This window comes from Bombus huntii, chromosome 8, assembly GCF_024542735.1.
Source record: "Bombus huntii isolate Logan2020A chromosome 8, iyBomHunt1.1, whole genome shotgun sequence".
NCBI classification, from domain to species: Eukaryota; Metazoa; Arthropoda; class Insecta; order Hymenoptera; family Apidae; genus Bombus; species Bombus huntii.
This window is the reverse complement of record NC_066245.1, coordinates 12,254,405-12,282,084: the sequence shown is the minus strand read 5'-3', so window position 1 is coordinate 12,282,084 and position 27,680 is coordinate 12,254,405.

The following is a 27,680-nucleotide window of genomic DNA, read 5'->3' as shown; positions in this document are numbered from 1 at the left end:
TAACCCCAACCTAACCCCAACCTAACCCCAACCTAACCCCAACCTAACCCCAACCTAACCCCAACCTAACCCCAACCTAACCCCAACCTAACCCCAACCTAACCCCAACCTAACCCCAACCTAACCCCAACCTAACCCCAACCTAACCCCACCTAACCCAACCTAACCCCAACCTAACCCCAACCTAACCCCAACCTAACCCAACCTACCCCAACCTAACCCCAACCTAACCCAACCTAACCCCAACCTAACCCCAACCTAACCCCACCTAACCCCAACCTAACCCCAACCTAACCCCAACCTAACCCCAACCTAACCCCAACCTAACCCCAACCAACCCCAACCTAACCCCAACCTAACCCCAACCTAACCCCAACCTAACCCCAACCTAACCCCAACCTAACCCCAACCTAACCCCAACCTAACCCCAACCTAACCCCAACCTAACCCCAACCTAACCCCCAACCTAACCCCCAACCTAACCCCAACCTAACCCCAACCTAACCCCAACCTAACCCCACCTAACCCCAACCTAACCCCAACCTAACCCCAACCTAACCCCAACCTAACCCCAACCTAACCCCAACCTAACCCCAACCTAACCCCAACCTAACCCCAACCTAACCCCAACCTAACCCCAACCTAACCCCCAACCTAACCCCAACCTAACCCCAACCTAACCCTAACCCCAACCTAACCCCAACCTAACCCCCAACCTAACCCCAACCTAACCCCAACCTAACCCCAACCTAACCCCCAACCTAACCCCAACCTAACCCCAACCTAACCCCAACCTAACCCCAACCTAACCCCAACCTAACCCCAACCTAACCCCAACCTAACCCCAACCTAACCCCAACCTAACCCCAACCTAACCCCAACCTAACCCCAACCTAACCCAACCTAACCCCAACCTAACCCACCTAACCCCACCTAACCCCAACCTACCCAACCTACCCCAACCTAACCCCAACCTAACCCCAACCTAACCCCAACCTAACCCCAACCTAACCCACCTAACCCCAACCTAACCCCAACCTAACCCCAACCTAACCCCAACCTAACCCCAACCTAACCCCAACCTAACCCCAACCTAACCCCAACCTAACCCCAACCTAACCCCAACCTAACCCCAACCTAACCCCAACCTAACCCCAACCTAACCCAACCTAACCCAACCTAACCCCAACCTAACCCCCCAACCTAACCCCAACCTAACCCCAACCTAACCCCAACCTAACCCCAACCTAACCCCAAACCTAACCCCAACCTAACCCCAACCTAACCCAACCTAACCCCAACCTAACCCCAACCTAACCCCAACCTAACCCCAACCCTAACCCCAACCTAACCCCAACCTAACCCCAACCTAACCCCAACCACCCCAACCTAACCCCAACCTAACCCCCAACCTAACCCCAACCTAACCCCAACCTAACCCCAACCTAACCCCAACCTAACCCCAACCTAACCCCAACCTAACCCCAACCTAACCCAACCTAACCCCCAACCTAACCCCCAACCTAACCCCAACCTAACCCCAACCTAACCCCAACCTACCCCAACCTAACCCCAACCTAACCCCAACCTAACCCCCAACCCTAACCCCAACCTAACCCCAACCTAACCCAACCTAACCCCAACCTACCCCAACCTAACCCCAACCTAACCCCAACCTAACCCCAACCTAACCCCAACCTAACCCCAACCTAACCCCAACCTAACCCCAACCCTAACCCCAACCTAACCCCAACCTAACCCCAACCTAACCCCAACCTAACCCCAACCTAACCCCAACCTAACCCCAACCTAACCCCAACCTAACCCCAACCTAACCCCAACCTAACCCCAACCTAACCCCAACCTAACCCCAACCTAACCCCCAACCTAACCCCAACCTAACCCCAACCTAACCCCAACCTAACCCCAACCTAACCCAACCTAACCTAACCCCAACCTAACCCCAACCTAACCCCAACCTAACCCCAACCTAACCCCAACCTAACCCCAACCTAACCCCACCTAACCCCAACCTAACCCCAACCTAACCCCAACCTAACCCCAACCTAACCCCAACCTAACCCCAACCTAACCCCAACCTAACCCCAACCTAACCCCAACCTAACCCCAACCTAACCCCAACCTAACCCCAACCTAACCCCCAACCTAACCCCAACCTAACCCAACCTAACCCCAACCTAACCCCAACCTAACCCCAACCTAACCCCAACCTAACCCCAACCTAACCCCAACCTAACCCCAACCTACCCCAACCTAACCCCAACCTAACCCCAACCTAACCCCAACCTAACCCCAACCTAACCCCAACCTAACCCCAACCTAACCCCAACCTAACCCCAACCTAACCCCAACCTAACCCCAACCTAACCCCAACCTAACCCCAACCTAACCCCAACCTAACCCCAACCTAACCCCAACCTAACCCCAACCTAACCCCAACCTAACCCTAACCCCAACCTAACCCCAACCTAACCCCAACCTAACCCCAACCTAACCCCAACCTAACCCCAACCTAACCCCAACCTAACCCCAACCTAACCCCAACCTAACCCCAACCTAACCCCAACCTAACCCCAACCTCTAACCCCAACCTAACCCCAACCTAACCCCAACCTAACCCACCTAACCTAACCCCAACCTAACCCCAACCTAACCCCAACCTAACCCCAACCTAACCCAACCTAACCCCAACCTAACCCCAACCTAACCCCAACCTAACCCCACCTAACCCCAACCTAACCCCAACCTAACCCCAACCTAACCCCAACCTAACCCCAACCTAACCCCAACCTAACCCCAACCTAACCCCAACCTAACCCCAACCTAACCCCAACCTAACCCCAACCTAACCCCCAACCTAACCCCAACCTAACCCCAACCTAACCCCAACCTAACCCCAACCTAACCCCAACCTAACCCCAACCTAACCCCAACCTAACCCCAACCTAACCCCAACCTAACCCCAACCTAACCCCAACCTAACCCCAACCTAACCCCAACCTAACCCCAACCTAACCCCAACCTAACCCCAACCTAACCCCAACCTAACCCCAACCTAACCCCAACCTAACCCCAACCTAACCCCAACCTAACCCCAACCTAACCCCAACCTAACCCCAACCTAACCCCAACCTAACCCCAACCTAACCCAACCTACCCCAACCTAACCCCCAACCTACCCCAACCTAACCCAACCTAACCCCAACCTAACCCCAACCTAACCCCAACCTAACCCCAACCTAACCCCAACCTAACCCCAACCCTAACCCCAACCTAACCCCAACCTAACCCCAACCTAACCCCAACCTAACCCCAACCTAACCCCAACCTAACCCAACCTAACCCCAACCTAACCCCAACCTAACCCCAACCTAACCCCCAACCTAACCCCAACCTAACCCCAACCTAACCCCAACCTAACCCCAACCTAACCCCAACCTAACCCCAACCTAACCCCAACCTAACCCCAACCTAACCCCAACCTAACCTAACCCCAACCTAACCCCAACCTAACCCCAACCTAACCCCAACCTAACCCCAACCTAACCCCAACCTAACCCCAACCACCTAACCCCAACCTAACCCCAACCTAACCCCAACCTAACCCCAACCTAACCCCAACCTAACCCCAACCTAACCCCAACCTAACCCCAACCTAACCCCAACCTAACCCAACCTAACCCCAACCTAACCCCAACCTAACCCCAACCTAACCCCAACCTAACCCCAACCTAACCCCAACCTAACCCCAACCTAACCCCAACCTAACCTACCCCAACCTAACCCCAACCTACCCCTAACCTAACCCCAACCTAACCCCAACCTAACCCCAACCTAACCCCAACCTAACCCCAACCTAACCCAACCTAACCCCAACCTAACCCCAACCTAACCCCAACCTAACCCCAACCTAACCCCAACCCTAACCCCAACCTACCCCAACCTAACCCCAACCTAACCCCAACCTAACCCCAACCTAACCCCAACCTAACCTAACCCCAACCTAACCCCAACCTAACCCCAACCTAACCCCAACCTAACCCCACCAACCTAACCCCAACCTAACCCCAACCTAACCCCAACCTAACCCAACCTAACCCCAACCTAACCCCAACCTAACCCCAACCTAACCCCAACCTAACCCCAACCTAACCCCAACCTAACCCCAACCTAACCCCAACCCTAACCCCAACCTAACCCCAACCTAACCCCAACCTAACCCCAACCTAACCCCAACCTAACCCCAACCTAACCCCAACCTAACCCCAACCTAACCCCAACCTAACCCCAACCTAACCCCAACCTAACCCCAACCTAACCTAACCCCAACCTAACCCCAACCTAACCCCAACCTAACCCCAACCTAACCAACCTAACCCCCCAACCTAACCCCAACCTAACCCCAACCTAACCCCAACCTAACCCCAACCTAACCCCAACCTAACCCCAACCTAACCCCAACCTAACCCAACCTAACCCCAACCTAACCCCAACCTAACCCCAACCTAACCCCAACCTAACCCAACCTAACCCCAACCTAACCCCAACCTAACCCCAACCTAACCCCAACCTAACCCCAACCTAACCCCAACCTAACCCCAACCTAACCCCAACCTAACCCCAACCTAACCCCAACCTAACCCCAACCTAACCTAACCCCAACCTAACCCCAACCTAACCCCAACCTAACCCCAACCTAACCCCAACCTAACCCCAACCTAACCCCAACCTAACCCCAACCTAACCCCAACCTAACCCCAACCTAACCCCAACCTAACCCCAACCTAACCCCAACCTAACCCCAACCTAACCCCAACCTAACCCCAACCTAACCCCAACCTAACCCCAACCTAACCCCAACCTAACCCCAAACCTAACCCCAACCTAACCCCAACCTAACCCAACCTAACCCAACCTAACCCACCTAACCCAACCTAACCCCAACCTAACCCCCAACCTAACCCCAACCTAACCCCAACCTAACCCCAACCTAACCCAACCTAACCCCAACCTAACCCCAACCTAACCCCAACCTAACCCCAACCTAACCCCAACCTAACCCCAACCTAACCCCAACCTAACCCCAACCTAACCCCAACCTAACCCCAACCTAACCCCAACCTAACCAACCCAACCTAACCCCAACCTAACCCCAACCTAACCCCAGACCTAACCCCAACCTAACCCCAACCTAACCCAACCTAACCCCAACCTAACCCCAACCTAACCCCAACCTAACCCCAACCTAACCCCAACCTAACCCCAACCTAACCCCAACCTAACCCCAACCTAACCCCAACCTAACCCCAACCTAACCCCAACCTAACCCCAACCTAACCCCAACCTAACCCCAACCTAACCCAACCTAACCCCAACTAACCCCAACCTAACCCCAACCTAACCCCAACCTAACCCCAACCTAACCCCAACCTAACCCCAACCTAACCCCAACCTAACCCCAACCTAACCCCAACCTAACCCCAACCTAACCCCAACCTAACCCCAACCTAACCCCAACCTAACCCCAACCTAACCCCAACCTAACCCACCTAACCCTAACCCCAACCTAACCCCAACCTAACCCCCCAACCTAACCCCAACCTAACCCCAACCTAACCCCAACCTAACCCCAACCTAACCCAACCTACCACCTAACCCCAACCTAACCCCAACCTAACCCCAACCTAACCCAACCTAACCCAACCTAACCCCAACCTAACCCCAACCTAACCCCAACCTAACCCAAACCTAACCCCCAACCTAACCCCAACCTAACCCCAACCTAACCCCAACCTAACCCCAACCTAACCCCAACCTAACCCCAACCTAACCCCAACCTAACCCCAACCTAACCCCAACCACTAACCCCAACCTAACCCCAACCTAACCCCAACCTAACCCCAACCTACCCAACCTAACCCCAACCTAACCCCAACCTAACCCCAACCTAACCCCAACCTAACCCCAACCTAACCCCAACCTAACCCCAACCTAACCCCAACCTAACCCCAACCTAACCCAACCTAACCCCAACCTAACCCAACCTAACCCCAACCTAACCCCAACCTAACCACCGAACCCCAACCTAACCCCAACCTAACCCCAACCTAACCCCAACCTAACCCCAACCTAACCCCAACCTAACCCCAACCTAACCCCAACCTAACCCCAACCTAACCCCAACCTAACCCCAACCTAACCCCAACCTAACCCCAACCTAACCCCAACCTAACCCCAACCTAACCCCAACCTAACCCAACCTAACCCCAACCTAACCCCAACCTAACCCCAACCTAACCCCAACCTAACCCCAACCTAACCCCAACCTAACCCAACCTAACCTAACCCCAACCTACCAACCTACCCCAACCTAACCCCAACCTAACCCCAACCTAACCCCAACCTAACCCAACCTAACCCCAACCTAACCCCAACCTAACCCCAACCTAACCCCAACCTAACCCCAACCTAACCCCAACCTAACCCCAACCTAACCCCAACCTAACCCCAACCTAACCTACCCCAACCTAACCCCAACCTAACCCCAACCTAACCACCCCAACCTAACCCCAACCTAACCCCAACCTAACCCCAACCTAACCCCAACCTAACCCCAACCTAACCCCAACCTAACCCCAACCTAACCCCAACCTAACCCCAACCTAACCCCAACCTAACCCCAACCTAACCCCAACCTAACCCCAACCTAACCCCAACCTAACCCCAACCTAACCCCAACCTAACCCCAACCTAACCCCAACCTAACCCCAACCTAACCCCAACCTAACCCCAACCTAACCCCAACCTAACCCCAACCTAACCCCAACCTAACCCCAACCTAACCCCAACCTAACCCCAACCTAACCCCAACCTAACCCCAACCTAACCCCAACCTAACCCCAACCTAACCCCAACCTAACCCCAACCTAACCCAACCTAACCCCAACCTAACCCCAACCTAACCCCAACCTAACCCCAACCTAACCCCAACCTAACCCCAACCTAACCCCAACCTAACCCCAACCTAACCCCAACCTAACCCCAACCTAACCCCAACCTAACCCCAACCTAACCCCAACCTAACCCCAACCTAACCCCAACCTAACCCCAACCTAACCCCAACCTAACCCCAACCTAACCCCAACCTAACCCAACCTAACCCCAACCTAACCCCAACCTAACCCCAACCTAACCCCAACCTAACCCCAACCTAACCCCAACCTAACCCCAACCTAACCCAACCTAACCCCAACCTAACCCCAACCTAACCCCAACCTAACCCAACCTAACCCCAACTAACCCCACCTAACCCCAACCTAACCCCAACCCAACCTAACCCCAACCTAACCCAACCTAACCCCAACCTAACCCAACCTAACCCCAACCTAACCCCAACCTAACCCCAACCTAACCCAACCTAACCCCAACCTAACCCAACCTAACCCCAACCTAACCCCAACCTAACCCCAACCTAACCCCAACCTAACCCCAACCTAACCCCAACCTAACCCCAACCTAACCCAACCTAACCCCAACCTAACCCCAACCTAACCCCAACCTAACCCAACCTAACCCCAACCTAACCCAACCTAACCTAACCCCAACCTAACCCCAACCTAACCCCAACCTAACCCCAACCTAACCCCAACCTAACCCCAACCTAACCCCAACCTAACCCCAACCTAACCCCAACCTAACCCAACCTAACCCCAACCTAACCCCAACCTAACCCCAACCTAACCCCAACCTAACCCCAACCTAACCCCAACCTAACCCCAACCTAACCCCAACCTAACCCCAACCTAACCCCAACCTAACCCCAACCTAACCCCAACCTAACCCAACTAACCCCAACCTAACCCCAACCTAACCCCAACCTAACCCAACCTAACCCCAACCTAACCCCAACCTAACCCAACCTAACCCCAACCTAACCCCAACCTAACCCACAACCTAACCCCAACCTAACCCCAACCTAACCCCAACCTAACCCCAACCTAACCCCAACCTAACCCCAACCTAACCCCAACCTAACCCCAACCTAACCCACCTAACCCCAACCTAACCCCAACCTAACCCCAACCTAACCCCAACCTAACCCCAACCTAACCCCAACCTAACCCAACCTAACCCCAACCTAACCCAACCTAACCCCAACCTAACCCCAACCTAACCCCAACCTAACCCAACCTAACCCCAACCTAACCCCAACCTAACCCCTAACCCTAACCCCAACCTAACCCCAACCTAACCCCAACCTAACCCAACCTAACCCCAACCTAACCCCAACCTAACCCCAACCTAACCCCAACCTAACCCCAACCTAACCCCAACCTAACCCCAACCTAACCCCAACCTAACCCCAACCTAACCCAACCTAACCCCAACCTAACCCCAACCTAACCCCAACCTAACCCCAACCTAACCCCAACCTAACCCCAACCTAACCCCAACCTAACCCCAACCTAACCCCAACCTAACCCCAACCTAACCCCAACCTAACCCCAACCTAACCCCACCTAACCCCAACCTAACCCCAACCTAACCCCAACCTAACCCAACCTAACCCCAACCTAACCCCAACCTAACCCCAACCTAACCCCAACCTAACCCCAACCTAACCCCAACCTAACCCCAACCTAACCCCAACCTAACCCCAACCTAACCCCAACCTAACCCCAACCTAACCCCAACCTAACCCCAACCTAACCCCAACCTAACCCCAACCTAACCCCAACCTAACCCCAACCTAACCCCAACCTAACCCCAACCTAACCCCAACCTAACCCCAACCTAACCCCAACCTAACCCCAACCCTAACCCCAACCTAACCCCAACCTAACCCCAACCTAACCCCAACCTAACCCCAACCTAACCCAACCTAACCCCAACCTAACCCCAACCTAACCCCAACCTAACCCCAACCTAACCCAACCTAACCCAACCTAACCCCAACCTAACCCCAACCTAACCCCAACCTAACCCCAACCTAACCCCAACCTAACCCCAACCTAACCCCAACCTAACCCCAACCTAACCCCAACCTAACCCCAACCTAACCCCAACCTAACCCCAACCTAACCCCAACCTAACCCCAACCTAACCCCAACCTAACCCCAACCTAACCCCAACCTAACCCCAACCTAACCCCAACCTAACCCCAACCTAACCCCAACCTAACCCCAACCTAACCCCAACCTAACCCCAACCTAACCCCAACCTAACCCCAACCTAACCCCAACCTAACCCCAACCTAACCCCAACCTAACCCCAACCTAACCCCAACCTAACCCAACCTAACCCCAACCTAACCCCAACCTAACCCCAACCTAACCCCAACCTAACCCCAACCTAACCCCAACCTAACCCCAACCTAACCCCAACCTAACCCCAACCTAACCCCAACCTAACCCCAACCTAACCCAACCTAACCCCAACCTAACCCCAACCTAACCCCAACCTAACCCCAACCTAACCCCAACCTAACCCCAACCTAACCCAACCTAACCCCAACCTAACCCCAACCTAACCCCAACCTAACCCCAACCTAACCCCAACCTAACCCCAACCTAACCCCAACCTAACCCAACCTAACCCCAACCTAAACCCCAACCCTAACCCCAACCTAACCCCAACCTAACCCCAACCTAACCCCAACCTAACCCCAACCTAACCCCAACCTAACCCCAACCTAACCCAACCTAACCCCAACCTAACCCCAACCTAACCCCAACCTAACCCCAACCTAACCCCAACCTAACCCCAACCTAACCCCAACCTAACCCCAACCTAACCCCCAACCTAACCCCAACCTAACCCCAACCTAACCCCAACCTAACCCACCTACCCCAACCTAACCCCAACCTAACCCCAACCTAACCCCAACCTAACCCCAACCTAACCCCAACCTAACCCCAACCTAACCCCAACCTAACCCCAACCTAACCCCAACCTAACCCCAACCTAACCCCAACCTAACCCCAACCTAACCCCAACCTAACCCCAACCTAACCCCAACCTAACCCCACCTAACCCAACTAACCCCAACCCTAACCCCAACCTAACCCCAACCTAACCCCACCCTAACCCCAACCTAACCCCAACCTAACCCCAACCTAACCCCAACCTAACCCCAACCTAACCCCAACCTAACCCCAACCTAACCCACCTAACCCCCTAACCCCAACCTAACCCCAACCTAACCCCAACCTAACCCCAACCTAACCCCAACCTAACCCCAACCTAACCCCAACCTAACCCCAACCTAACCCAACCTAACCCCAACCTAACCCCAACCTAACCCAACCTAACCCAACCTAACCCCAACCTAACCCCAACCTAACCCCAACCTAACCCCAACCTAACCCCAACCTAACCCCAACCTAACCCCAACCTAACCCAACCTAACCCCAACCTAACCCCAACCTAACCCCAACCTAACCCAACCTAACCCCAACCTAACCCCAACCTAACCCCAACCTAACCCAACCTAACCCCAACCTAACCCCAACCTAACCCAACCTAACCCCAACCTAACCCAACCTAACCCCAACCTACACCCCAACCTAACCCCAACCTAACCCAACCTAACCCCAACCTAACCCCAACCTAACCCCAACCTAACCCAACCTAACCCAACCTAACCCCAACCTAACCCCAACCTAACCCCAACCTAACCCCAACCTAACCCCAACCTAACCCCAACCTAACCCCTAACCCCAACCTAACCCCAACCTAACCCCAACCTAACCCCAACCTAACCCCAACCTAACCCCAACCTAACCCAACCTAACCCCAACCTAACCCCAACCTAACCCCAACCTAACCCCAACCTAACCCCAACCTAACCCCAACCTAACCCCAACCTAACCCCAACCTAACCCAACCTAACCCCAACCTAACCCCAACCTAACCCAACCTAACCCCCAACCTAACCCCAACCTAACCCCAACCTAACCCCAACCTAACCCCAACCTAACCCCAACCTAACCCCAACCTAACCCCAACCTAACCCCAACCTAACCCCAACCTAACCCCAAACCTAACCCCAACCTAACCCCAACCTAACCCCAACCTAACCCCAACCTAACCCCAACCTAACCCCAACCTAACCCCAACCTAACCCCAACCTAACCTAACCCCAACCTAACCCCAACCTAACCCCAACCTAACCCCAACCTAACCCCAACCTAACCCCAACCTAACCCCAACCTAACCCCAACCTAACCCCAACCTAACCCCAACCTAACCCCAACCTAACCCCAACCTAACCCCAACCTAACCCCAACCTAACCCCAACCTAACCCCAACCTAACCCCAACCTAACCCCAACCTAACCCCAACCTAACCCCAACCTAACCCCAACCTAACCCCAACCTAACCCCAACCTAACCCCAACCTAACCCCAACCTAACCCCAACCTAACCCCAACCTAACCCCAACCTAACCCAACCTAACCCCAACCTAACCCCAACCTAACCCCAACCTAACCCCAACCTAACCCCAACCTAACCCCAACCTAACCCCAACCTACCCCCAACCTAACCCCAACCTAACCCCAACCTAACCCCAACCTAACCCCAACCTAACCCCAACCTAACCCCAACCTAACCCCAACCTAACCCAACCTAACCCCAACCTAACCCCAACCTAACCCCAACCTAACCCCAACCTAACCCCAACCTAACCCCAACCTAACCCCAACCTAACCCCAACCTAACCCCAACCTAACCCCAACCTAACCCCAACCTAACCCCAACCTAACCCCAACCTAACCCCCAACCTAACCCCAACCTAACCCCAACCTAACCCCAACCTAACCCCAACCTAACCCCAACCTAACCCCAACCTAACCCCAACCTAACCCCAACCTAACCCCAACCTAACCCCAACCTAACCCCAACCTAACCCCAACCTAACCCCAACCTAACCCCAACCTAACCCAACCTAACCCCAACCTAACCCCAACCTAACCCCAACCTAACCCCAAACCTAACCCCAACCTAACCCCAACCTAACCCCAACCTAACCCAACCTAACCCCAACCTAACCCCAACCTAACCCCAACCTAACCCCAACCTAACCCCAACCTAACCCCAACCTAACCCCAACCTAACCCCAACCTAACCCCAACCTAACCCCAACCTAACCCCAACCTAACCCCAACCTAACCCCAACCTAACCCCAACCTAACCCCAACCTAACCCCAACCTAACCCCAACCTAACCCAACCTAACCCAACCTAACCCCAACCTAACCCCAACCTAACCCAACCTAACCCCAACCTAACCCCAACCTAACCCCAACCTAACCCCAACCTAACCCCAACCTAACCCCAACCTAACCCCAACCTAACCCCAACCTAACCCCAACCTAACCCCAACCTAACCCCAACCTAACCCCAACCTAACCCCAACCTAACCCCAACCTAACCCCAACCTAACCCCAACCTAACCCCAACCTAACCCCAACCTAACCCCAACCTAACCCCAACCTAACCCCAACCTAACCCCAACCTAACCCCAACCTAACCCCAACCTAACCCCAACCTAACCCCAACCTAACCCCAACCTAACCCCAACCTAACCCCAACCTACCCCACCCCAACCTAACCCCAACCTAACCCCAACCTAACCCAACCTAACCCCAACCTAACCCCAACCTAACCCCAACCTAACCCCAACCTAACCCCAACCTAACCCCAACCTAACCCCAACCTAACCCCAACCTAACCCCAACCTAACCCCAACCTAACCCCAACCTAACCCCAACCTAACCCCAACCTAACCCAACCTAACCCCAACCTAACCCCAACCTAACCCCAACCTAACCCCAACCTAACCCCAACCTAACCCCAACCTAACCCCAACCTAACCCCAACCTAACCCCAACCTAACCCCAACCTAACCCCAACCTAACCCCAACCTAACCCCAACCTAACCCCAACCTAACCCCAACCTAACCCCAACCTAACCCCAACCTAACCCCAACCTAACCCCAACCTAACCCCAACCTAACCCCAACCTAACCCCAACCTAACCCCAACCTAACCCCAACCTAACCCCAACCTAACCCCAACCTAACCCCAACCTAACCCCAACCTAACCCCAACCTAACCCCAACCTAACCCCAACCTAACCCCAACCTAACCCCAACCTAACCCCAACCTAACCCCAACCTAACCCCAACCTAACCCCAACCTAACCCCAACCTAACCCCAACCTAACCCCAACCTAACCCCAACCTAACCCCAACCTAACCCCAACCTAACCCCAACCTAACCCCAACCTAACCCCAACCTAACCCCAACCTAACCCCAACCTAACCCCAACCTAACCCCAACCTAACCCCAACCTAACCCCAACCTAACCCCAACCTAACCCCAACCTAACCCCAACCTAACCCCAACCTAACCCCAACCTAACCCCAACCTAACCCCAACCTAACCCCAACCTAACCCCAACCTAACCCCAACCTAACCCCAACCTAACCCCAACCTAACCCCAACCTAACCCCAACCTAACCCCAACCTAACCCCAACCTAACCCCAACCTAACCCCAACCTAACCCCAACCTAACCCCAACCTAACCCCAACCTAACCCCAACCTAACCCCAACCTAACCCCAACCTAACCCCAACCTAACCCCAACCTAACCCCAACCTAACCCCAACCTAACCCCAACCTAACCCCAACCTAACCCCAACCTAACCCCAACCTAACCCCAACCTAACCCCAACCTAACCCCAACCTAACCCCAACCTAACCCCAACCTAACCCCAACCTAACCCCAACCTAACCCCAACCTAACCCCAACCTAACCCCAACCTAACCCCAACCTAACCCCAACCTAACCCCAACCTAACCCCAACCTAACCCCAACCTAACCCCAACCTAACCCCAACCTAACCCCAACCTAACCCCAACCTAACCCCAACCTAACCCCAACCTAACCCCAACCTAACCCCAACCTAACCCCAACCTAACCCCAACCTAACCCCAACCTAACCCCAACCTAACCCCAACCTAACCCCAACCTAACCCCAACCTAACCCCAACCTAACCCCAACCTAACCCCAACCTAACCCCAACCTAACCCCAACCTAACCCCAACCTAACCCCAACCTAACCCCAACCTAACCTAACCCCAACCTAACCCCAACCTAACCCCAACCTAACCCCAACCTAACCCCAACCTAACCCCAACCTAACCCCAACCTAACCCCAACCTAACCCCAACCTAACCCCAACCTAACCCCAACCTAACCCCAACCTAACCCCAACCTAACCCCAACCTAACCCCAACCTAACCCCAACCTAACCCCAACCTAACCCCAACCTAACCCCAACCTAACCCCAACCTAACCCCAACCTAACCCCAACCTAACCCCAACCTAACCCCAACCTAACCCCAACCTAACCCCAACCTAACCCCAACCTAACCCCAACCTAACCTAACCCCAACCTAACCCCAACCTAACCCCAACCTAACCCCAACCTAACCCCAACCTAACCCCAACCTAACCCCAACCTAACCCCAACCTAACCCCAACCTAACCCCAACCTAACCCCAACCTAACCCCAACCTAACCCCAACCTAACCCCAACCTAACCCCAACCTAACCCCAACCTAACCCCAACCTAACCCCAACCTAACCCCAACCTAACCCCAACCTAACCCCAACCTAACCCCAACCTAACCCCAACCTAACCCCAACCTAACCTAACCCCAACCTAACCCCAACCTAACCCCAACCTAACCCCAACCTAACCCCAACCTAACCCCAACCTAACCCCAACCTAACCCCAACCTAACCCCAACCTAACCCCAACCTAACCCCAACCTAACCCCAACCTAACCCAACCTAACCCCAACCTAACCCAACCTAACCCCAACCTAACCCTAACCCCAACCTAACCCCAACCTAACCCCAACCTAACCCCAACCTAACCCCAACCTAACCCCAACCTAACCCCAACCTAACCCCAACCTAACCCCAACCTAACCCCAACCTAACCCCAACCTAACCCCAACCTAACCCCAACCTAACCCCAACCTAACCCCAACCTAACCCCAACCTAACCCCAACCTAACCCAACCTAACCCCAACCTAACCCCAACCTAACCCAACCTAACCCCAACCTAACCCCAACCTAACCCCAACCTTTTTTTTTTTTTTTTTTTTTCGTGGAGAAATCCTCATGGACACCCGCTAGGCGGGTAGTGTCGGACTCTTACCGACTAAAACTCCACGGTGGCCTATCCTGACGCCTGAGTCGAGACGCACCCGGGTTCTCTTCCGAATTCTGCCGGTCACCCCCGGGCGTCTATCTCTCCTTCTTTCGAAGGGAGGCATCCTTGCTCTTCTTTGGAACACTAGGGGGGACCACACCCCCTAGCGCCTCGATCCTGCGCGTCTTCCTGGGGACCCCGTCCCTGACGCCTTTCTTCCTGGTTTCCATGTGCTCCTGTGGCGGCCGGGATAGCTCCGCCGGTTACCCCCGGGGTAGTCCTGCGCTCCGGGGGCTTCTGCCTGCCTAGTACTCCTTGGAGAATCCCAGAAAAATGGCGGCGGTGCGCCTCCTTCCTCTTCGCCAGCGCCCGCCCGAACGTTCACCCATCCTTGTCCGTGCCGCGGCGACCGTTGCTTAACCCATGTGATCGGTGGGAAGTCCACGTCTCCACCGCTGCCAGCGGGCGCTGACAACCTAACCCCAACCTAACCTAACCCCAACCTAACCCCAACCTAACCCCAACCTAACCTAACCCCAACCTAACCCCAACCTAACCCCAACCTAACCCCAACCTAACCCCAACCTAACCCCAACCTAACCCCAACCTAACCCCAACCTAACCTAACCCCAACCTAACCCCAACCTAACCCCAACCTAACCCCAACCTAACCCCAACCTAACCCCAACCTAACCCAACCTAACCCAACCTAACCCAACCTAACCTAACCCCAACCTAACCCCAACCTAACCCCAACCTAACCTAACCCCAACCTAACCCCAACCTAACCCCAACCTAACCCCAACCTAACCCCAACCTAACCCCAACCTAACCCCAACCTAACCCCAACCTAACCCCAACCTAACCCCAACCTAACCCCAACCTAACCCAACCTAACCCCAACCTAACCCCAACCTAACCCAACCTAACCCCAACCTAACCCCAACCTAACCCCAACCTAACCCAACCTAACCCCAACCTAACCCCAACCTAACCCCAACCTAAACCCAACCTAACCCCAACCTAACCCCAACCTAACCCCAACCTAACCCCAACCTAACCCCAACCTAACCCCAACCTAACCCCAACCTAACCTAACCTAACCCCAACCTAACCCCAACCTAACCCCAACCTAACCCCAACCTAACCTAACCCCAACCTAACCCCAACCTAACCCCAACCTAACCCCAACCTAACCCCAACCTAACCCCAACCTAACCCCAACCTAACCTAACCCCAACCTAACCCCAACCTAACCCCAACCTAACCCCAACCTAACCCCAACCTAACCCCAACCTAACCCAACCTAACCCCAACCTAACCCCAACCTAACCCCAACCTAACCCCAACCTAACCCCAACCTAACCCCAACCTAACCCCAACCTAACCCCAACCTAACCCCAACCTAACCCCAACCTAACCCCAACCTAACCCCAACCTAACCCCAACCTAACCCCAACCTAACCCCAACCTAACCCCAACCTAACCCCAACCTAACCTAACCCCAACCTAACCCCAACCTAACCCCAACCTAACCCCAACCTAACCCCAACCTAACCCCAACCTAACCCCAACCTAACCCCAACCTAACCCAACCTAACCCCAACCTAACCCCAACCTAACCCCAACCTAACCCCAACCTAACCCCAACCTAACCCCAACCTAACCCCAACCTAACCCCAACCTAACCCCAACCTAACCCCAACCTAACCCAACCTAACCCCAACCTAACCCAACCTAACCCCAACCTAACCCCAACCTAACCCCAACCTAACCCCAACCTAACCCCAACCTAACCCCAACCTAACCCCAACCTAACCCCAACCTAACCCCAACCTAACCCCAACCTAACCCCAACCTAACCCCAACCTAACCCCAACCTAACCCCAACCTAACCCCAACCTAACCCCAACCTAACCCCAACCTAACCCCAACCTAACCCCAACCTAACCCCAACCTAACCCCAACCTAACCCCAACCTAACCCCAACCTAACCCCAACCTAACCCCAACCTAACCCCAACCTAACCCCAACCTAACCCCAACCTAACCCCAACCTAACCCCAACCTAACCCCAACCTAACCCCAACCTAACCCCAACCTAACCTAACCCCAACCTAACCCCAACCTAACCCCAACCTAACCCCAACCTAACCCAACCTAACCCCAACCTAACCCCAACCTAACCCCAACCTAACCCCAACCTAACCCCAACCTAACCCCAACCTAACCCCAACCTAACCCCAACCTAACCCCAACCTAACCCCAACCTAACCCCAACCTAACCCCAACCTAACCCCAACCTAACCCCAACCTAACCCCAACCTAACCCCAACCTAACCCCAACCTAACCCCAACCTAACCCCAACCTAACCCCAACCTAACCCCAACCTAACCCCAACCTAACCCCAACCTAACCCCAACCTAACCCCAACCTAACCCCAACCTAACCCCAACCTAACCCCAACCTAACCCCAACCTAACCCCAACCTAACCCCAACCTAACCCCAACCTAACCCCAACCTAACCCCAACCTAACCCCAACCTAACCCCAACCTAACCCCAACCTAACCCCAACCTAACCCCAACCTAACCCCAACCTAACCCCAACCTAACCCCAACCTAACCCCAACCTAACCCCAACCTAACCCCAACCTAACCCCAACCTAACCCCAACCTAACCCCAACCTAACCCCAACCTAACCCCAACCTAACCCCAACCTAACCCCAACCTAACCCCAACCTAACCCCAACCTAACCCCAACCTAACCCCAACCTAACCCCAACCTAACCCCAACCTAACCCCAACCTAACCCCAACCTAACCCCAACCTAACCCCAACCTAACCCCAACCTAACCCCAACCTAACCCCAACCTAACCCCAACCTAACCCCAACCTAACCCCAACCTAACCCCAACCTAACCCCAACCTAACCCCAACCTAACCCCAACCTAACCCCAACCTAACCCCAACCTAACCCCAACCTAACCCCAACCTAACCCCAACCTAACCCCAACCTAACCCCAACCTAACCCCAACCTAACCCAACCTAACCTAACCCCAACCTAACCCCAACCTAACCCCAACCTAACCCCAACCTAACCCCAACCTAACCCCAACCTAACCCCAACCTAACCCCAACCTAACCCCAACCTAACCCCAACCTTTTTTTTTTTTTTTTTTTTTTTTTTTTTTTTTTTTTTTTTTTTTTTCGTGGAGAAATCCTCATGGACACCCGCTAGGCGGGTAGTGTCGGACTCTTACCGACTAAAACTCCACGGTGGCCTGTCCTGACGCCTGAGTCGAGATGCACCCGGGATCTCTCCCGAATTACTACCGGTTACCCCCGGGCGTCTATCTCTCCTTACGTCGAAGGGAGGCGTCCTTGATCTTCTTGGAACGCTAGGGGGGGACCACGCCCCCTAGCGCCTCGCTCCTATTGCGTCGTTCTGGGGACCCCGTCCCCCTGACGCCTCTTCCTGGTTTCCACGCGCTTCTACGGCGGCCGCGGCGGCGCCGGTGGCGGCGTCGCGCCCCTGTAGCGCGTTGTATTCCTAGGACGCTGCGACCTCCTGGACGGGTCGCGATCTCGTTCCCTGCTACGTTCCGCCCGCTCCTTCGCCAGCATGACCTGCTCGCAGTAGGTGCGGACAGCGGAGTACTCCTGGCGCCCTCTGAGCATGGCCGCGACGACCGCTTCGGGGGCTAAGCTCTCGCCGATTTCGAGCCGCAGGACGCGTCGTGGTTCCGCCCACGCCGGGCAGAACTCCAGCGTGTGCTGCGCCGTGTCCTCCTCTTCCTCGCAGTGGTGACAGACGGACGTCGTCTCTCGCCGAATCCTTAGCAGGTACTCGCCGAACACTCCGTGGCCGGTGAGCAGCTGCGTCATCCTGAAGGTCAGCGGTGCCCCGCCTCGATCCCTCCACGCCTCCCAGTTGGGAAGCACGGCGCGAACGGCCCGGTGCGGCCGCACGGCGTCCTCCTGGATCAGCTGCGAGCGCCATCGTTCCCAGGTCTCCTTCCTCGCCTCCTCCCGGATGTTCGAGGCCGGCTGGCCGGCGGTCGGTGGCGTCGGATTCCTCTGGTGTTCGTATACGCGTTCGAGCGCCAAGGCTTGCAGCTCGAACGGCGGGGAAGCCGCCAGCACGGTCGCCGACGCGTACGATGTCGTCCTGTAGCCTCTCGCTATGCGGATAGCGGTCGTCCTCTGCAGCCTCCGCAGCAAGGTCAGGCTGCGACGGCTGGTCGCCAGGCTTCTGGCCCAGACGGGTGCCCCGTAGAGAACTCGGGACCGAACCACTCCCTCGTAGAGTCGGCGGACTCTCGATCCCGCTCCGCCGATGTTCGGTAGGAGGCCGCACAGGGCGTTGGCCGCGGCCGTCGCCTTCGGGACCAGTTGCTCGAAATGCGGTCCGAAGGTCCATCCGCTGTCGATCGTGAGGCCCAGGTACCTCATCCGTCGTCCCACCGGGACCTCTTCTCCGCCGATGTTCACCGTCAGCCCGGGGGGAGGCGTTCCTCTTCGCCGCTGGTCGAAGAACCACAGCGCCTCCGACTTGGCCGGCGACACCGTCAGGCCGAGCCTCCGAATGGCGCTCACCGCGCACGCCACTGCGTCCTCCGTGCGGTTCGCCGTGTCGTGCCACCACCGTCCCCCGGCCAGGACCAGGGTGTCGTCGGCGTAGCACACCGTTCCCGCTCCCGGGGGCATCGGACATCGGAGGACCGAGTCGTAGGCCGTGATCCAGAGCAGCGGTCCCAGCACCGACCCCTGCGGAACGCCGCGCTCGATCCGTCTTCTCTCCTCTCCGTCCCTGCCGGCGTAGACGATGTACCTGTCGGCGAGGTACGCTCGAACGATCCCCACCAGGTACGCCGGGACCTCGAAGTGGCGCAGGGCTTCCAGGATCCTGCCCCAGGGGATGGAGTTGAAGGCGTTGGTGACGTCGAGCGACACCGCCACCGCCACCCCCTCCCGGGAGACCTTGTCCTCGGCCATGGCCCTCAGCCTCTTCACCGCGTCCACGGTCGAGCGGCCGCGGCGGAATCCGTACTGGCTGTCGTGCCATCCGGGCGTCCTCTCGGTGATGTGAGCCTCCAGCCGGGCGGCGACGATCCTCTCCAGCATCTTGCCCACCTCGTCCAGCAGGCATATCGGCCTGTACGCGGACGGCGAGTCCGGCGGGCGACCCTCCTTTCGCAGCAGCACCAGCCTGGCCGTCCGCCATGTCCGGGGGTAGACGCCCTCCTCCAGGCATCTGTCGAACAGGTGTCGCAGGCGGGGAGCCATGGTGACGATCGACTCCGCCCACGCTCGGCCCGGTATTCCGTCGGGGCCTGGCGCCACGTCGCGGGACGCCGTCCTCCTGGCCGCTTCGAAGAGCTCCTCGTCGCTGACTCGCAGTTCCTCGCTCCATCCCGTCGCGGTCGTCGTCGCCGTCTCCTCGTCGTCGTCGTCGTCGTCGTCGACGGAGGAGGGGGAGGATGGCGCCGGTTGGCTCGCGTTCGCGTCTTCCGGCGGGAACAGCGTCCCGACGACGTTGTCCAACAGCGTCGGCTCCATGTCCGAGGTCAGCGGGGGCGCCGAGGGTCGTAGCTTCTTGGTGACCACTTTGTACGGCCGTCCCCACGGGTCGGATTCGACCTCCTCGATCAGCTCCGTCCAGCACCGAGATTTCGCGGTCTTGATCTCCCGCTGAAGAGTCCGTCTCGCCTCCCTGTACTCCTCGTAACGGCGGGAGATCTCCTCCTCGTCGCGCGTCAGTCTGCGACGACGGGCCCTTAGGAATCTCCTGCGGGCCCGAACGCAGTTCTCTCGCATCTCGGCGATCTCCGGGGTCCACCAGTACGTTCCCCGGTCTCGTCCGCCTCCCGGGACGGAGCGCGGCATCGAGGCGTCGCACGCCGCGGTCATGCATCTTCGGAGCTCCTCCGCCTCCTCGTCGATGTCTCCCTGCTCGGTCGCCCGACGGGCGTCCCAGCTCCAGGCGGACACGATCGTGGCCGCCCGCAGCATCTCCTTGTCCATCTCCTTCAGGCGCCATCGCGGCGGCGGCGGCGGCGGGCGGCGACGGTTCTCTCCCGGTCGTCGTCGTCTCCTCCTCCCGGCGTCGTCCTCGGTCCCCAGGGTCACCTCCATCAGAATGTAGAGGTGGTCGGACAGCGTTTCCACCCCCTCGGCCACTCTCCAGTCGCGGATTCGCCTGAGCAGCTCCGGGGTAGCCCACGTGATGTCCACCACCGAGGATCCTCTCCACGCCACGCAGGTGCTCGCCGAGCCTCTGTTCGCCAGCAGGAGCCCCAGACCCGCTGCCCAGTCGGTGAGCATCCTTCCTCGGGAGTTGGTCCTGGGGTTTCCCCATTGCGTCGAGTGGGCGTTGAAGTCCCCCAGGACGAGCACCTGGCGGGGGAGACATCTTCGGACGCACTCGCCGACTCGGTCCAGAAACTCCCCGTACGCGTCCAGGTCGATGTTCGGAGAGACGTACACCGCCACCACCGCCGCTCCTAGCCACTCGACCGCGACGAAGCCGCTGCCACGGTCCAGCAAGAGGCACGAGGCCGACGTCCACGTTATTCCTGCGGATCCGTCCAGGTCCCCGATCCAGTTGGGCGAGTCGGGTATACGATGCGGTTCCGCCACCGCCGCCAGGGCCACCTCGTTCTCCCGGATGGTCTGGAAGAGCAGATCTTGCGCTCTTCTCGACCTACCGAGATTGCATTGCAGCAGGCGCTTGAACTATGCCGCCACCTCCATGGCCTCCTCCCGGCCATCCGCCGCTGCTGCTGGTTCGGCGGCGCTTCCCGGTGTCTCTGCCGCGGCGGCTGCTGCTGCTGCTGCCGCTACCGCTGCTGGTTGGCGGATCGGTCTCCTCCTCTTGACCTTCGGGGGGCTGCATGCCTCTCCGCCCATCCTGTGATTCGCGGGTGCCCCGAGCGACTCGCACAGCGGACACTTGGGAGCGGAAGCGGGACACTCTCTGGCGCGGTGTCCGCTCCCGCCGCACCTGTAGCACAGGTGCCCTCGGTCCTCGCCGGATACGCAAGTGGCGCGCACGTGCCCCAGTTCCAGGCACCTGAAACACTGCAGCGGCCGCTTCGGTATGGCCCTTATCCTCGCCGTTGACCAGCCCAGGGCTATCTTCTCCGCCTGGGCCAGCTTGCGGGCTCCTGCCGCCGGACACCTGACCCATGCCGATCCGAGGCCGCCTCTGGTGGCGCCGATCTCGCCCAATTGCACCTCCGCGCTGCCGCATCCCGCCGCCGAGGCCAGTGCTCTTCGCAGCTCCTCCTTCTTGACCGAGATGTCTATCCCGGTCACGCGCAGCTCCGCCATCCTGGTCGGTGTGGCGATTCTCACCGCCGTCGGGTCCAGCGTCTCGGCCAGCCGCGTCGCCAGTAGCGTCGCCTTTCCCCTGTCCTTGTCTCCGGGGACTTGTATTATAATGGCGCCCGTCATCGCCTTCTTCATCTCGAGGCGCTCCGTGCCGAGCTCCGATAGCGGGATCCTCGTTCTTGCCGCTTCCAGGACGTCGGCGTACGACATCCTCGCCCCCTCTATCAACGTCAGGGTCACCGCGGATGTTCGCGGTGCGCGAGGGGGCGTGACCACCTTGGGTGTCCGCGGTGGTCCTCTCTGCGTAGCGGGGGCGCTCGCCTTCGGTGCGCCCGTCGTCCTGCCGGCCTGGGGTTGCCGCTGTTGTTGCTGCCGTACCCGCGTCGGTGGTGGCGCGGTCGGACCTTTCCTCGCCGCCTCTCCTCCGGCGGCGGCGGCGGCTGCCTTCGCCTCGCTCGCCTTCTTCCTGTTTCTCCTCCTTTTCTTCGTCGTCTCCACCAGCTCCCATCCGCCGTCCTCCCGTTCCCTTCGGGGCGGCGTCGGTTGGGCGACGGGAGGGTCGACGGGGCGGTCCCCGCTGGGTCGTGCTTCGGGGGGGCGTTGACTTCGAGCGTCCCCGAATCGTTCTTCGATGGTCCTGAGAATGGATGGTCCCAGTTCCCGGACCGCTCTCTCCAGGGCGTCCAGACGCGTCCTGTTCTCGGTTCCGCCTTCCCACGCGGGGCGGGCGTATTCGGGAGCCGCGTCGGAGCATCGCGGGCACTCGTTGATGCGAGCGGCCAGTCTCCTCAGCTCCTGGCGGAGGGCTGCGTTCTCCCCCTCCAGCACGGACAGCCTCGCGTCCACGTCGTCGGTGGCACGCGCTGGCCTTTCCCTCCTCGCGGATTCCTCGTTCCAGGCGGCGGTGATATAGCTCGCCGCGTTCTTCAGGGACCTGATGTAGGTCCCCTTCAGGTTCGACGACGTCGTCGCGACGTGCATGATTTCAGACACGTGCATCGTCAGGCCCGCGCTGATTTCCGCCGGAGAACTCGTCCTCATCTGCACCTCCAACTCTTCGGACACCACCGGTGTTGTCGCGGCTGCCGTTCTCTTCCTCTTACCCCTGGACGCCATCGAAGCCAGCGACGACCGCGAGGCGATCGAGGCGACCGACTCCTCGTCGTCGGACCTCGCCCGCCCCCGCGATCCCCCCGCCATCGATGACGTACCGTCGTCCATCGTGGCCGGCGCGAGAAAAACGTACTCGGACCTGTTCGCGGCTCTCAGCGAACGTCTCGTCGCCTTCCTCGGAGGCTCCTCCGCGGTCTCCATCCTGTCGTCCTCCGAATGTCCTCCTACCGTTATCCTCCTCCTCTCTCCCGTTGTTTCATCGCCAGTCGTAGAAACGCGTCCGGGGGCCTGGCGGTCCACCCTCGAACGGCCGTGGTCGCGAGATATCGACGCAGCGGGGCCCACTTCACTACCCGCGACTGCGCCGGTACTGGGGTATCCCTCCCCTGCACCGTAAACTTTGTCGTTTATGTTCTCCATTTCCATATTGTTGTTCGTTTTTCGCCGAGGTCGTCGTCGAAGTCTCCGTCCTGGTGCCACTCACTCTTTCGCGCCCTGCCCCGGTCGAAGCCGGTGCAGGGCGACAGGGAGCCCCGCGAGAAGGTGAGGTGAGTGGTCTTGACAGGCATGGGCCCGCCAACTTCTCCGAAGTTCTCCGCACCGGATCGGCGAACCGACGGGTGCCAAGGGCACCGATCGGCCGCCACCCGACTGTAAGAGAACATCAGATCCATCGGGGTTTCCCAGGGCATGGTCCTATGCCCCGGGAACCCATGCCCGCCTCGTGCTCCCCAACCTAACCCCAACCTAACCCCAACCTAACCCCAACCTAACCCCAACCTTTTTTTTTTTTTTTTTTTTTTTTCGTGGAGAAATCCTCATGGACACCCGCTAGGCGGGTAGTGTCGGACTCTTACCGACTAAAACTCCACGGTGGCCTGTCCTGACGCCTGAGTCGAGATGCACCCGGGATCTCTCCCGAATTACTACCGGTTACCCCCGGGCGTCTATCTCTCCTTACGTCGAAGGGAGGCGTCCTTGATCTTCTTGGAACGCTAGGGGGGGACCACGCCCCCTAGCGCCTCGCTCCTATTGCGTCGTTCCGGGGACCCCGTCCCCCTGACGCCTCTTCCTGGTTTCCACGCGCTCCTACGGCGGCCGCGGCGGCGCCGGTGGCGGCGTCGCGCCCCTGTAGCGCGTCGTATTCCTAGGGCGCTGCGACCTCCTGGACGGGTCGCGATCTCGTTCCCTGCTACGTTCCGCCCGCTCCTTCGCCAGCATGACCTGCTCGCAGTAGGTGCGGACAGCGGAGTACTCCTGGCGCCCTCTGAGCATGGCCGCGACGACCGCTTCGGGGGCTAAGCTCTCGCCGATTTCGAGCCGCAGGACGCGTCGTGGTTCCGCCCACGCCGGGCAGAACTCCAGCGTGTGCTGCGCCGTGTCCTCCTCTTCCTCGCAGTGGTGACAGACGGACGTCGTCTCTCGCCGAATCCTTAGCAGGTACTCGCCGAACACTCCGTGGCCGGTGAGCAGCTGCGTCATCCTGAAGGTCAGCGGTGCCCCGCCTCGATCCCTCCACGCCTCCCAGTTGGGAAGCACGGCGCGAACGGCCCGGTGCGGCCGCACGGCGTCCTCCTGGATCAGCTGCGAGCGCCATCGTTCCCAGGTCTCCTTCCTCGCCTCCTCCCGGATGTTCGGGGCCGGCTGGCCGGCGGTCGATGGCGTCGGATTCCTCTGGTGTTCGTATACGCGTTCGAGCGCCAAGGCTTGCAGCTCGAACGGCGGGGAGGCCGCCAGCACGGTCGCCGACGCGTACGATGTCGTCCTGTAGCCTCTCGCTATGCGGATAGCGGTCGTCCTCTGCAGCCTCCGCAGCAAGGTCAGGCTGCGACGGCTGGTCGCCAGGCTTCTGGCCCAGACGGGTGCCCCGTAGAGGACTCGGGACCGAATCACTCCCTCGTAGAGGCGGCGGACTCTCGATCCCGCTCCGCCGATGTTCGGTAGGAGGCCGCACAGGGCGTTGGCCGCGGCCGTCGCCTTCGGGACCAGTTGCTCGAAATGCGGTCCGAAGGTCCATCCGCTGTCGATCGTGAGGCCCAGGTACCTCATCTGTCGTCCCACCGGGACCTCTTCTCCGCCGATGTTCACCGTCAGCCCGGGGGGAGGCGTTCCTCTTCGCCGCTGGTCGAAGAACCACAGCGCCTCCGACTTGGCCGGCGACACCGTCAGGCCGAGCCTCCGAATGGCGCTCACCGCGCACGCCACTGCGTCCTCCGTGCGGTTCGCCGTGTCGTGCCACCACCGTCCCCCGGCCAGGACCAGGGTGTCGTCGGCGTAGCACACCGTTCCCGCTCCCGGGGGCATCGGACATCGGAGGACCGAGTCGTAGGCCGTGATCCAGAGCAACGGTCCCAGCACCGACCCCTGCGGAACGCCGCGCTCGATCCGTCTTCTCTCCTCTCCGTCCCTGCCGGCGTAGACGATGTACCTGTCGGCGAGGTACGCTCGAACGATCCCCACCAGGTACGCCGGGACCTCGAAGTGGCGCAGGGCTTCCAGGATCCTGCCCCAGGGGATGGAGTTGAAGGCGTTGGTGACGTCGAGCGACACCGCCACCGCCACCCCCTCCCGGGAGACCTTGTCCTCGGCCATGGCCCTCAGCCTCTTCACCGCGTCCACGGTCGAGCGGCCGCGGCGGAATCCGTACTGGCTGTCGTGCCATCCGGGCGTCCTCTCGGTGATGTGAGCCTCCAACCGGGCGGCGACGATCCTCTCCAGCATCTTGCCCACCTCGTCCAGCAGGCATATCGGCCTGTACGCGGACGGCGAGTCCGGCGGGCGACCCTCCTTTCGTAGCAGCACCAGCCTGGCCGTCCGCCATGTCCGGGGGTAGACGCCCTCCTCCAGGCATCTGTCGAACAGGTGTCGCAGGCGGGGAGCCATGGTGACGATCGACTCCGCCCACGCTCGGCCCGGTATTCCGTCGGGGCCTGGCGCCACGTCGCGGGACGCCGTCCTCCTGGCCGCTTCGAAGAGCTCCTCGTCGCTGACTCGCAGTTCCTCGCTCCATCCCGTCGCGGTCGTCGTCGCCGTCTCCTCGTCGTCGTCGTCGTCGTCGTCGACGGAGGAGGGGGAGGATGGCGCCGGTTGGCTCGCGTTCGCGTCTTCCGGCGGGAACAGCGTCCCGACGACGTTGTCCAACAGCGTCGGCTCCATGTCCGAGGTCAGCGGGGGCGCCGAGGGTCGTAGCTTCTTGGTGACCACTTTGTACGGCCGTCCCCACGGGTCGGATTCGACCTCCTCGATCAGCTCCGTCCAGCACCGAGATTTCGCGGTCTTGATCTCCCGCTGAAGAGTCCGTCTCGCCTCCCTGTACTCCTCGTAACGGCGGGAGATCTCCTCCTCGTCGCGCGTCAGTCTGCGACGACGGGCCCTTAGGAATCTCCTGCGGGCCCGAACGCAGTTCTCTCGCATCTCGGCGATCTCCGGGGTCCACCAGTACGTTCCCCGGTCTCGTCCGCCTCCCGGGACGGAGCGCGGCATCGAGGCGTCGCACGCCGCGGCCATGTATCTTCGGAGCTCCTCCGCCTCCTCGTCGATGTCTCCCTGCTCGGTCGCCCGACGGGCGTCCCAGCTCCAGGCGGACACGATCGTGGCCGCCCGCAGCATCTCCTTGTCCATCTCCTTCAGGCGCCATCGCGGCGGCGGCGGCGGCGGGCGGCGACGGTTCTCTCCCGGTCGTCGTCGTCTCCTCCTCCCGGCGTCGTCCTCGGTCCCCAGGGTCACCTCCATCAGAATGTAGAGGTGGTCGGACAGCGTTTCCACCCCCTCGGCCACCCTCCAGTCGCGGATTCGCCTGAGCAGCTCCGGGGTAGCCCACGTGATGTCCACCACCGAGGATCCTCTCCACGCCACGCAGGTGCTCGCCGAGCCCCTGTTCGCCAGCAGGAGCCCCAGACCCGCTGCCCAGTCGGTGAGCATCCTTCCTCGGGAGTTGGTCCTGGGGTTTCCCCATTGCGTCGAGTGGGCGTTGAAGTCC